This window comes from Ictalurus punctatus, chromosome 29 (genome assembly GCF_001660625.3).
Source record: "Ictalurus punctatus breed USDA103 chromosome 29, Coco_2.0, whole genome shotgun sequence".
Lineage (NCBI taxonomy): Eukaryota > Metazoa > Chordata > Actinopteri > Siluriformes > Ictaluridae > Ictalurus > Ictalurus punctatus.
This window is the reverse complement of record NC_030444.2, coordinates 12871028-12884790: the sequence shown is the minus strand read 5'-3', so window position 1 is coordinate 12884790 and position 13763 is coordinate 12871028. Positions and strand designations below refer to the sequence as shown.

General features: G+C 39.9%; 1 long non-coding RNA gene across 1 annotated transcript; it reads right to left on the bottom strand.

The window, feature by feature from the left end:
* Positions 1–546: 546 nt before the first annotated feature.
* Positions 547–4068, bottom strand: LOC108260642 (uncharacterized). The gene is made up of 4 exons (XR_001811213.3): positions 3981–4068; positions 2803–3146; positions 1334–1679; positions 547–634 (listed from the first exon to the last, which is right to left on the bottom strand). It is a non-coding gene; the product is annotated as an uncharacterized LOC108260642 (long non-coding RNA).
* Between the last annotated feature and the right edge of the window lie 9695 nt (positions 4069–13763).

Sequence of the window (13763 nt, the reverse complement as noted above, 5' to 3'; positions counted from 1 at the left end):
CCTTGACTTGGATCTAAATATTAATCGACATCCAGATTTCTGTAAAGCTGCTTTGTGACAATATCTATAGTTAAAAGTGCTGAAAAAAATAAAATGAATTGAATTCAAATCGAATTAATACATGGCCCTAAATGAGAGCACTTTATTCCCTCTACTTCTGATCACCCATATTATTACTGGATGCAAATTGTATAGGCTGAATAGTGTGTATGAATTTTGTGGATCCTGGTGATAATTGCTGGTCACTGTTGTCTCCCTCCATATACCACTTTCCTTCAGTTTCTACATGACCTGAGGAACAGAATCAGGATTTTATTCCAGAATAACACAACTTCATTTATTTTCATTCATACCACATACTATAACTGCTGAAGAATTCTGAATGGAGATTTGGTGGAGAATGGAGTCGGTGGCACGGTGGCTTAGAGGTTAGCACATTTTTCACCTCCTGGGTTGGGGGTTCCCTTCTCTGCCCTGTGTGTACGAAGTTAGCATGTTCTCCCCGTGTTTCGTGGGTTTCCTTTGGGTACTCCGGTTTTACACAGTAAGTTTTCCACCATGGAAGAGTCTTCATTATCGAGGGTGTTGTGGTTTCTTGATAACATGACGAGCTGCATTTTTTTGCCTTATTACCCTAAGAGACAAAACTTAATCATAAGTATTAATTAATTATATATTTTTTAATTTAATTAACTAAGAGTGAACAAAGGCTGGTGAAAGAACGACTGTTTGTAGCCGTTATAACGTAACTGATGACAGGAATTAACTTGTCTTGTGGACGTTCCACAACGTTAAATGTAACTTGAAATACCGTAATAGTTGGCAAAATGCTGTGTAAGAGAATATACCTTACTTATGGTCTTTACTTATGGCAGACACCCATATCCAGAGCGACTTACATTTATCTCATTTTTAATGAGCAGTTGAGGGTTTAACGGACCTTGCTCAAGGGCCAAGCAGTGACAGCGCTGGGCTTTGAACTCATGACCACCTGATCTGCCACTGCTCCCAAATTTATAGTGCGGCCTTCAGTTATTGCTGTCCCAATGACGCAAGGGCTAAGGAACTGATTTCTGTTACATTGCAGAGAAAATCATTTTAACCTAATACTGGCCTTAATGTATATTTAATGTCCCATTCTTTTACTATTAAGCCATTAAGAAATTTTTTAACACTTTAGCCTTTTCTTGGCTTTTGAAGTGATGCCAGAGACATAGAACTACTATATCAGAAAGTGTACATTGTTTTGAAAACTGTAAAATTATAAATCTTGCATCTGTAAGCCTATTAATACTAGTAATGAGAAATGTTTCAGACACTTTGCGTGAGGTACCTGTTGTAAAATGGCTGACAGAACATTAGGAACAATAGCACTCCCATCAACTTGAATCTGCAGTTTCATGACTTGCTCCTTCACTCTGTACTCTGTAGAAGACATCATTTGGAATGTCACGTCTCCACTAGAGACTCCTCTGTGCGGTCTAGTCCGACCGTGTCCAACTGCGCTTAGGTAGGCCAAAACCAAGAAGTCCCCTGGAGTAACGTCACTAGTTGTAACTGGTTGTTCTCTGTTTCAGTGGTTGCGTTGGCCAAATCTGTGCGATATGTCTGGCAGTAAGTCTGACCTTCCCACCAGCTCACTGTGTGAAGAGTGACACCAACAAGCCCTCTGAAGCTAGCTGCAAAATAGTAATATTACAATTATAATGATAATATGATTATAGTGAAAGACAACATGAATGAATTAAAGAAATCGAAGATTAGAATAAATATTTATTATGAGAATTTATTAAAGAAGTGGCATGTCATCATGTTGGTTATACTCATCCCGTCTTTCAGGAATGTCCATGTCTTTATGACAGAATTCATGCATACATTTTGTGCTTTTCATGACATATGATTAGACTTAGAAGGCTCAGGATTTTAGGCTAAACTTGTCCTATTCAAGGCAAACCAAAATTCAAAATTGCTGCAGATTTCCAAAATGTAGAAGGCCTCTGTGGTCTAAAGAATTTATAGCCTAAAGTCTTTTGAAGATACCTGCGTTACTGTACAGTGTTACCCCATGAATTACAAAACTAGTAAGTGAAATCATATGTTGAGAAAAGCGCAAATTTTACGCTTAAACTGGGCTACGTTCAATATGTTTAGGGCAAATTATTTATTGCATATCAATCTTATACAGATAGCGTAGTGGTATAGGTGAGCTTGGTTAAATTCTGTTGGTGCAGAATGTGGCATACGGACATTCGAGTGAAAGCATATGTTGATATGAAACATATGCAAATTTGTGATAACATATTCATCGTATACTGTAAGAAGGTGCTGCAGGTAAATTGCATACAAACATTTTTTTTTTCTGTGAGACTGGGTTGGCAACAATAAAAACCTCTTTCCTCAGCATCACAAAAGTTAAATCAGGACATAACGTGACTTGTTCAGTATAAGTGAGGACCAGGGGTCGGTTCTCTAGGCCGCAATGGAAAAAAACAAAAAAAAGCAAACGTGAAAAGTGGACTGCCAGGACACCCGGATATTTAGGTTGACTAGAATGAGCAGAGGATGAATGTGAGATAATGAGGACCTCTTATAGGTCATGATGTGATAACTTTTCTATTTACTACTCAGCAAGGAAACAAGCATATGGGAAAACGTTCAAACAACACCATCCTGTAGTCATAGAAACACAGTTACATATAAACTTCAGTTTTCCAGTTAAGTTGAAAGATGTGTATATTACACCAATAAATGCAAATGGATTTTAATAGCAATGTAGTAATTGATATCCAGATATTGACATACCATTTTAAAGTATTGCTGGTCTTAAAGATTCCCCAGGATCCACTTGAGTTTCTTGCACCACAGGCTTCGTTCCGTTATCAGGCTGTCCAGGGCACCAAATGGTTAGCCTGAAATTCAACGTTTGTCTTGATAGGACCAGCCGTATGCTCTGTTGTACGGTCCGACCCAGCCAGTTTCTGTCAGACCTTTTCTTGCCGTCTCAGCGTTCAACTTTTGTCCGTCGTCGCCAGTCTGCACTGTAGCTAAGTCTTCATACGTGTTCATGCAATAAATTGTCCATGTCGCCGGTGTCACGATCAGATGATAATCATGGCGGACAACTTGCAGAGCGATTGGGACAACATCTGGATCGATATTAATTGAGATGAATTTTTTTTAAAAAAAAGAAAAAAAAGGGGGGGGGGGGATCCTGTATTCCAGACCTACATTCTGCCCCATCTGAACAAGCCCAGATCATATGCTGTATTTTTGAATGATAAAGTATTTAATTACTTAATAAATAAATAAATAAATAAAGAGATAGAAATTGACTTTAGAAACCCTACAGGGGTTTATATATATATATATATATATATATATATATATATATATATATTCAAATTAAAATAATATTGGCAGTTTTTATTAACAAGTTTTGTTTTTTTTTTGCCTGATTTGTTTGTTCTTTATGAGATAATTAGTATTGTTATGAGCACAAATGTGATTTATAAATACGCTCTTAGCAGTGAGACACAGGAGGAAAAAAAATTGATGGATAGAGTTTTTTTGGACGCACTAAAAGTAAGCACTAAACGTTATCTTCAAACGTTATGTTCATTTGCTCCAACATTGCGAATTTAAGTAACACATGAAAGCAGCTACTTAAGGTCTTCTTATATGTTTAATGAAACTCAAATTAGACACTTATACAAAGTTGATGTATAACTATGTATTACTCCTGATTCATAAATACCTGTTACATATGTGGAGATCTGTTATGTGATAATGACTAATAAAAGCATTATTTGTTCTGATAATGTACGACCTTGTAATATAAACTACTGTGTGAATTAATAACCTAAACTAAACCTAACTACAAAAATCCAAACCAATAGAAAGAGAAAGCTATAAAATGTAAAACCGTTAAACCAGCAAAGCTATTTAAACAGTAAAGAGAAGAAGGCAACATCAAACCATACCTTGAATGTAATAATTCGACATGTTTCTTCAGTAGCTCTGCATCTGTCTCATCTCCTGCTGACACGCTTTGTCTTTCTTAAAAACCTGACTGGCTATTTTATCACACAGATGACAGAAACTGATTTCCATTTTGACATTGAGTTCTGATGAGAGTCTCCTTATTTGAACGAAACCAAAGAGAAGGGAAATAAAAGGAAATGAACACGCCCTTGTGCGTCCTCAGATGCAATGGAGAGGTGTCCTTGATGACTGCTGCAGGGTTGTTAACTGTGTGACCTTTAAGATGACTTTAAGGTGTGTCAGGTGAATCTCAGCATTCTGTTCTCTGCGTCTCCAACGGCTGACGCTTTTACACATACAGTAAACCTTCCATAAAATGATGCGTTTTATCTACTTAAGATCCCAGGAAATCTCTGCAGTGAGAATTCACTGATCTAACAGTTTGGCGAGCCAGGAGCGAAAATCTCACCATGAACCTGGGGAATTCAACCAAAAGGGTGAATGCATTTTCGATCGATTTTCTACCACAATACATAGGTTAGACGTTGACTTTACTTGGGTCAGTGTTGCGTGACCATGGATGGGTCACTTTTGTAATGCGTTGATGGTGGATATCTGTTTTGGCATGCTGTAGTGCGGTGATGTTTAGTTATTTTTAAAGCTTAACTAACTTTGGTTATGAGTTTCGTTTAAGTAAGAGTATACAGCTAATATTGTACACTGGTTTTGTTATAAGATAAGAGTTTGTCGATGGGAGACTTGCGGTGTGGAAAGGTTTAACTGGACAGATTGTGTGATGTTTGCGGTGTAGTTTGCTTAAATGGAGAGTTTCAAGACTTTATGGTTAATGCACTGGGTGTGAACAGAACTTTTAGTTAATAGTGTGAAACGAGATCACTGAAGAGTGATAAATTTGCCCTAAATTATAAGGTTTAATTGTATATGTTATATACACACTAATGTAACATTATGACCACCTGCCTAATATGCTCCTGGTCCTCTGTGTGCCAGCAAAATAGCTCTGACCTGCCAAGGCATGGACCCTACAAGACCTCTGAAGGTGCGCCTGGTGTCTAGCATAAAAACATTAACAGCAGATCCTTTAAATCCTGTAAGCTGAGGTGGAGCCACTGTGGATCTGACGACTTGTTCCAGGACATCCCACAGATGCTTGACTGGATTGACATCTGGGGAATTTTGAGACCAGGGCAACACCCTGAACATCTTTGTCATGTTCCTCAAACCATTCTCGTACAGTGTGTGCCGTGTGGCAGGCAGCATTGTCCTGCTGAAAGAGACCACTGCTGTCAGGGAATACCATTGCCATTAGGGAGTGTACCTGGTCTACAACAATGTTTACGTAGGTGGCATGTATCAAAGGGGCATCCACATGAATGCCCAAATCCAGGGTCTCCCACAGGACATTGCCTAGGGCATCACACTCCCTCCAAAGCCTTGTCTTCTTCCCAAAGGGCGTCCTCGTGTCTGCTCTTCCCCAGGTAAACAGTGCACATGTACAGTATCTCACAAAAGTGAGTACACCCCTCACATTTTCGTAAATATTTGGTTATATCTTTTCATGTGACAACACTGAAGAAATGACACTTTGCTACAATGTAAAGTAGTGAGTGTACAGCTTGTGTAACAGTGTAAATTTGCTGTCCCCTCAAAATAACTCAACACACAGCCATTAATGTCTAAACCGTGGCAACAAAAGTGAGTACACCCCAAAGTGGAAATGTCCAAATTGGGCCCAATTAGCCATTTTTCCTCCCCGGTGTCATGTGACTTGTTAGTGTTACAAGGTCTCAGGTGTGAATGGGGAGCAGGTGTGTTAAATTTGGGGTCATCGCTCTCACACTCCCTCATACTGGTCACTGGAAGTTCAACATGGCACCTCAGGGCAAAGAACTCTCTGAGGATCTGAAAAAAAAGAATTGTTGCTCTACATAAAGATGGCCTAGGCTATAAGAAGATTGCCAAGACCCTGACACTGAGCTGCAGCACGGTGGCCAAGACCATACAGCAGTTTAACAGGACAGGTTCCACTCAGAACAGGCCTCGCCATGGTCGACCAAAGAAGTTGAGTGCACGTGCTCAACGTCATATCCAGAGGTTGTCTTCGGGAAATAGACGTATGAGTGCTGCCAGCATTGCTGCAGAGGTTGAAGGGGTGGGGGGCCAGCCTGTCAGTGCTCAGACCATATGCCGCACGCTGCATCAAATTGGTCTGCATGGCTGTCGTCCCAAAAGGAAGCCTCTTCTAAAGATGATGCACAAGAAAGCCCGCAAACAGTTTGCTGAAGACAAACAGACTAAGGACATGGATTACTGGAACCATGTCCTGTGGTCTGATGAGACCAAGATAAACTTATTTGGTTCAGATGGTGTCAAGCGTGTGTGGCGGCAACCAGGTGAGGAGTACAAAGACAAGTGTGTCTTGCCTACAGTCAAGCATGGTGGTGAGAGTGTCATGGTCTGGGGCTGCGTGAGTGCTGCCAGCACTGGGGAGCTACAGTTCATTGAGGGAGCCGTGAATGCCAACATGTACTGTGACATGCTGAAGCAGAGCATGATCCCCTCCCTTCGGAGATTGGGCCGCAGGGCAGTATTCCAGCATGATAACGACCCCAAACACACCTCCAAGACGACCACTGCCTAGGTAAAGAAGCTGAGGGTGAAGGTGATGGACTGGCCAAGCATGTCTCCAGACCTAAACCCTATTGAGCATCTGTGGGGCATCCTCAAACAGAAGGTGGAGTCGACATCCGTGATGTCGTCTTGGAGGAGTGTAAGAGGACTCCAGTGGCAACCTGTGAAGCTCTGGTGAACTCTATGCCAAAGAGGGTTAAGGCAGTGCTGGAAAATAATGGTGGCCACACAAAATATTGACACTTTGGGCCCAATTTGGACAATTTCACTTAGGGGTCTATTCACTTTTGTTGCCAGCGGTTTAGACATTAATGGCTGTGTGTTGAGTTATTTTGAAGGGACAGCAAATTTACACTGTTACACAAGCTGTACACTCACTACTTTACATTGTAGCAAAGTGTCATTTCTTCAGTGTTGTCACATGAAAAGGTATAATCAAATATTTACAAAAATGGGAGGAGTGTACTCACTTTTGTGAGATACTGTTCCTTGCTGTGCATATGATGTAAAAGAATCCAGGACTCATCAGACCAGGTGACTTTCTTCCATTGCTCCATGGTCCAATTCCAACACTTGCGTGCACATTGTAGGTGCTCTTGAACTTGGACAGGTGATTCATGGTTTATCCATTCTTATCCATCCTTAGACCAGTGTTGGTAGATACTCACCACTGCACCCCACAAGCCTTGCCATTTCAGATATCACTCCGACTCTATCTTCTGGCCATAACGATTTGGCTCTTGTCAAAGTTGCTCAGGTTGCACAAGCGACTGTTGGCTTACCGCCTAATGTATCTCAGACTGTGACATGCACAAGTTATTCCCTTCATCTGCAAGTAGCCATAATATTTTGGCTCATCTGTGTATGCAAAACTATGCCTGTTGAAGTAGCATAACTGGTAACATATAGAAAGAGATTTTCTGTAAGGCCATTTATTGTGTAAAACCATTTTCACTGAGGCAAGAGCTTAAACACTCAGTGGTGCGGAGCAAACTCGGCCAATTAATTAAAATAACACACTTTAACCCACTCACTTACTTTTTTTTTTATTTTTATTTAGGACATTTATTTCCTGCTGACAGTTTACCTTTCTACAACCCCAATTTCAAAAAAGTTGGGATGCTGTGTAAAATGTAAAAGCCATAAACCCATATGTTATTCACAGAAGAACATAGAAAACATATCAAATGTTAAAATTGAGTAAATGTACCATTTAAAGAAAATATTAAGGTAATTTTGAAAGACTCTGCCTCACTAAGATACTCTTTTTATGTTACTGGCCAGTTGCCAATTAAACTCCAGCTGTTTATTTTTAGTAGCACTTACCTTTCCAGCCTTTTGTTGCCCTCGTCCCAAGTTTTTTTGACACATGTTGCGGCCATCAAATTCAAAATTATCAAAATTTTTCTTAAAATCGTACATTTCCACATTTGATATATTTTCTATATTCTACTGTGAACAACATATGGGTTTATGAGATTTTCAAATCATTGAATCATTGCATTCTGCTTTTATTTACATTTTGCACTGCGTCCCAACTTTTTTGGACTTGGGGTTGTACAAAGTTTAACTGGCTTCTGAGCCTTTACTATAACAAATGTCATATGCAAACTGGGGCTGTTCTTGACAGCCTGTTGACCTTGGAATAGGGACGATCTTCAGCATACAACAGACTGATTTTCATTTCGACCTTTCCTAGGTCTTCTGACCAGAGTCTTCTTATTTGAACAAAACCAAAAGGCATGGAAATGAAGGGAAATGAATATGTCCATGTACATCCTCAAAGCTCAGAAGAGAAAAGCAGCGAGAGATGGTTTACTTTATTGTTGAATTATTTCTATGCCTGCTGTAGCAATATACTGCAGTTATCTGTGTGACCTTTAAGATAAATAATAAAAAACAAAATGATTAAGGCGATTCCCACCGTGGCCCTGTGTGTGCAGAGTTTGCGTGTTCTCCCCGTGCTGCGGGGGGTTCCTCCGGGTACTCCGGTTTTCTCCCCCAGTCCAAAGACATGCATGGTAGGCTGATTGGCGTGTCCAAAGTGTCCGTAGTGTATGAATGGGTGTGTGAGTGTGTGTGTGATTGTGTGCCCTGCGATGGATTGGCACCCTGTCCAGGGTGTACCTCGCCTTGTGCCTGATGCTTCCTGGAATAGGCTCCAGGTTCTCCGTGACCCTGAAAAGGATTTGCGGTATAGAAGATGGATAGATGGATGGATGATTAAGGCAAATAGTTCTTTCATAAAGCTTAGCTAGTCAACTACAGCTATTGAAGTAGCATATCTGTTAACATATGGAAAGGGTTAGATTTCCAGAGATTTCCAGAGATTTTCTAATGGCTGAAGTTCGTGCCCGAAGGCGTGTTTTGCAGGTTCCCTTTCCTAAACCAGATTCAGAAGTCACTTGTGTTTTCTGAAATGATCATGGTTATATCTGTAACCCAGTAGCTGCCAAGGTCTAATGTAAATGGATTTATCGAAAAATTGAGTTTTATTCACATCTCTTAGTGAGGTCACATTCGTGCCACAGCTCAAGACAACGATATAAAAATGAGCGCTTCAGCCACCGTAAACATCTCACTGCAGGATGAAAATGACACCACTCCAGTTTTTAGAAGAGACGTATACCATTTCAGACAGTCCGGACCCGCAGTCTGTTTTCCCTTGATGGGAAAGTTGAACACCACAGATGTCTGCTGTTTGCTGTCTGACACCAGACTAAAAAACAGGTGAGATTTGGAAATAATTCTGCACCATTTTTAACAATATTCTGTGCTGTAATACTGTGACACTATGTTGTAAATAATTTTGCCAGTGATAACCATTTTACACTTTACTATAATATTTTCCACTACTATTGAATGCTAGATTCTGATTGGTCAGGTTTAGTGTAGTTCAGGCTGCGAGGTTTGTATTAATACGCCGGTTCAAATACGTTATCTTTCTATAGTAAGAATGACAGAACTTGTACTGCACAGATTTGAAAAACAGGTCTGATTGTTATATTGTGAAGTTTTCTGTAAGGAGAGGCTCTTTAGCATTTTTTTTTAAGTCTCAGATAATTTTATTTAAATGGTGCATCAGTTCAATGGCTAATGTTACATCATCAAGGTGGGAAACAGTAATAATTTACTCATAATCTAATGGAAAAGCTTGATTTCCTTTCAATTAATTGCCACACAAGTAAAATACACACCAATATCATAATAATTGGAAATGCAAAGAAGGATAATACAGGATATGTGAATGTATGTAAAATAATGGTATACCACACAAATGGAAAATATGGAAGAAAGAAGAAAAAAACATGTCAGTTTCAAACCTAAAGCAGAGCTCAGCCATTATAGCATCAAACTTTAGCAAATAATTTCTAGCCAGTCCACCATGCCAGCGTTAGGAAGGTGAAGTAGGAAAGCTTGATATTTGCATGTGTCCTTTGGTCGAAGGTTGTGGAGGAAGACTAACAACAGCACACAACTCTCTAGTGGTGATTGCATACATGCATTTGCATACGTCTCTTTCTTAAGACAAGGAAAACTGACTGAAGTCAAGGTTATAGAATTACAGAAATTCAAGAAAATGTTTTGGAAAGAAGTATGGATATTCTATTTCCATAAAAATTGCAAGGCAGATGCTGTCTGCATGCAAATCCAGACCATGGAGGTCTATAAAATTATTATTATTTATTATAAATAAATGCAAAAAACTGCACCACATAGTTATAGAATGAAGTCAAAGAAAACATGAAAGATCCATCTCTTCATTCATGCCATTAGGGGTTAAATAATATAGCTCCAAAATCCAAAAGGCCTCTCTTTTTGTAATTGTTTCTTGTCTCGACTCCCCCCCTCCCCCCTCTGCTGTGAGGAAGTATCCTATCAAAGCCCAGGAACTTTAAATCTGAAGAAGAATGCTTAGCAAATTCAAAATGTCAAAAAAAGGAGATGTGTGGTTTCGTCTCCTGATGGAACTCATATCTTCTATAATTCTCATACATAGTACACGTTTGGCTTTGCCAACACATAACAAAGAGCATGGGCACATTATTATACATTTGACACACAGTGACGTACGTATGACAAATGTAGTTCTATTTCATTTCTACTGACCGCCAGAGGCAGTGCTTTCAGCACCTGGATGTCCATCACGTGTACGTGCAGGTCGAGTGTTTATATCAGCAAAGTCACCTGTGACCTGGGTGACGTGTGCCTTTTGCCCTGGTACTAAAGGCACGTTCACCCCGGAAAGGACCTCTTGTATCTTCTCGCATTGGTAAGCAGGTTTCAGGAGTGCAGACACTGCTGGTAGTCTTGTAACCCGAAGCGAAAGGTAAGTGACTCTGCTATCAACGCCGTTTAGGAGTGGTCACGCTCTAATTCGGCAATCAGCAGTTTACAGTTAATTTTCAGTTTGTGTTTCTCGCTTTAACGCGGATATAACGCTAAATAATTGAAGTCGGGTTGTAATCCCCTCCCGTAAATTTCTGTTTATACTTATCGTGGAGTTATTCCCCACGATTTTGGTTGTTTCATTTTTTGAAAGCGCGCTGCCGGTAGGCACCACAACCCGTTTGGGCTTCATTGAATTGTTTTTCATCCCCACGATTTAGTCCGTGAATTGACTTATTGGCTATAGTGTGAGCGTGTTTGCTCTTAACTGCTCCATATTGGACCATAGTGCATAGTTATTGTAAAGGGATCATTCCCCATTATTGTTATTCTTTAATACTCATAATTGACTTGTTGTGGTAGGACAGGCTACACAACACCCCTGATTGAGGTTGATTGAAACGGGTGACTCTTTGGTCCCCATGATTTAATTCCTGAACTTAATTATTGGCCACAGTTTGAGTGTGTCCGCTCTTAACGGCACCATATCGCTGGTTGATCTGTTCCCAGTCAAGGGTAGATGCCCTCAGAGATTCAGCATTGCTGGACTCTGATGTTACCAAGCTAGGGCTTACAGTGAATTATGGAAGGAGCTCTCTGATGCCCAGTCAGCGAAGACTGTTTATTGGCATCCAGTTGGACTCACGGTTGATGAAGGCTACCCCCTCTCAACGGCGAGTCAACAACATCCTCCAGCTCTTCAGTCACTTCAGAAGATGCAGGGCTCTGGTCCTCAAAGCAGGGTAGGTATTCTCACAGCAGTCTCATCGGGGGTCCCTTTGGGCCTTCTGTCATTACGGCCTCTCCAGATCTGGCTGAACGACCTCGGCTTGCATCCCACTCAACACAGGCACAAGCTGGTCAGAATCACTGCCAGTGGCCTAGCGTGCCTACGCCCATAGAGGAGAAGAGCATATTTTACCCAGGGGGTTCCCTTTGGCTGGCATAGCCTCCACCCTGGCGAATGGAAGCTGCACCCCGAAGTAGTGCAAGCGATCTGGCACGGGCATAGCAGGGCAGAGGTGGACCTTCTCACTTCACTGCCAGTGACACACTGTTGTCGCCAGAGCTTGGCAGTCACTCAGAAGATACGCAAGAAGATTGCCAAGAGGTCGTTTCCGGGGTGAACGTGCCTTTAGTATCGGGGCAAAAGGCACACGTCAACCAGGTCACAGGTGACTTTGTTGATATAAATGCTCGACCTGCACATACACGTGATGGACATCCAGGTGCTGAAAGCCATCGTTTTACAAGTAATCAATTGCTTAGTTTGATAAATTTTGGAAGTGTTCGGATGTGTAAAAGATTTGCATTTGATGTAATGAGAACAGGAATTACATGGAAAATTCCCTAGGGTAAGTCTGGAATTTAAAAAAATATGCCTTGCAAAGGGGATCAAAGAACCTTAAAATATGAATATTCTTCGTTATTTTAAAAAGTTTACTTAAATGATCACTTTTCAAATGATGTTTAAATCTGTAAATTATCTGTTGGCTATATGTTGCTATAATTTACTTGTCCGTCCATCCATCCATTTTCTGTACTGCTTATCCTTACTGGGTCGCTGGGAGCCTGGAGACTATCCCAGGAGGCATGGGGCATAAGGCAGGGGACACCCTGGATGGGGTATAATTTCTTTGTTTTTCACGTATATCTTCTAATTAACAGGTTAATTGTCGAGGCTGAGGAAATCCTGCTCTTATGAAAACATGCGCTGTTTGATGTAAATGACAGCAAACCAGTGATGCAGTACCAGCAATGGAACCTCTAGCCTCTAGTGGTGACAGAGAGTAAGACCTCAATTCACAAGACATAAAGGACACATTAAATATAAAAGGAAGACTTGTACACATTGCTATATAATTCTCCTGCCTCTGACCTGATCTGACAATATCCATTACCATGTATTCTCCAACGTTATCAGGCCTTATAGGAGAAGACTCAAAGCTGTTATCTTGGCAAATGAAGGTAGCACAAAATATTGACTAAAAGGGTGCCAATAATTGTTGGACACCTATATTTAACAAAGTTTTTTTTTTTTTTTTGGATAAGCCTGTGTTTTGTTTGCAATTGTTTGATATCCATGAGAGCAGAGTATTTTCGTGAATTTTTTCAAAAGGTTAAACAGGCAAGACAAATTTTCACTTTGCTTATATTTACCAAGGGTATATAATATGCTAATATTGGCATATTAGTGGAGGGCACTGTGTGTATATATGACACACACACACACACACACACTGGATATAAAAAGTCTACACACCCCTTTTAAAATGGCGGGATTTTGTTGTCAAAAAAATCAAAGATATATCGCGTCAGAACCGTTTGTAACTTTATTATGAAACTTTACCCTATAAATTAAAGTGAAAAATAAGAATCATTTTATTATTTTTTTTTCTTCTTATATATATATATATATATATATATATATATATATATATATATATATATATATATATATATATATATATATATAAAATTTATATATATATATATATATATATATATATATTTTAATTTAATTTTATTTTTTTACACACAATATCCTGGTTGCATAAGCATAAGTGTCCACACCCTATACTTAGTTGAAGCACCTTTAGATTCTATCACAGCATTTCATCTTTTCATCAGTTTAGCACGTCTTGACTTAGCAATATTTTGTCATTCTTCCTTGCAAAAACATTCCAACTCTGTCAGTTTGGCTTGGCATCTCCTGTGCACAGCCCTCTTTAATTTAATCA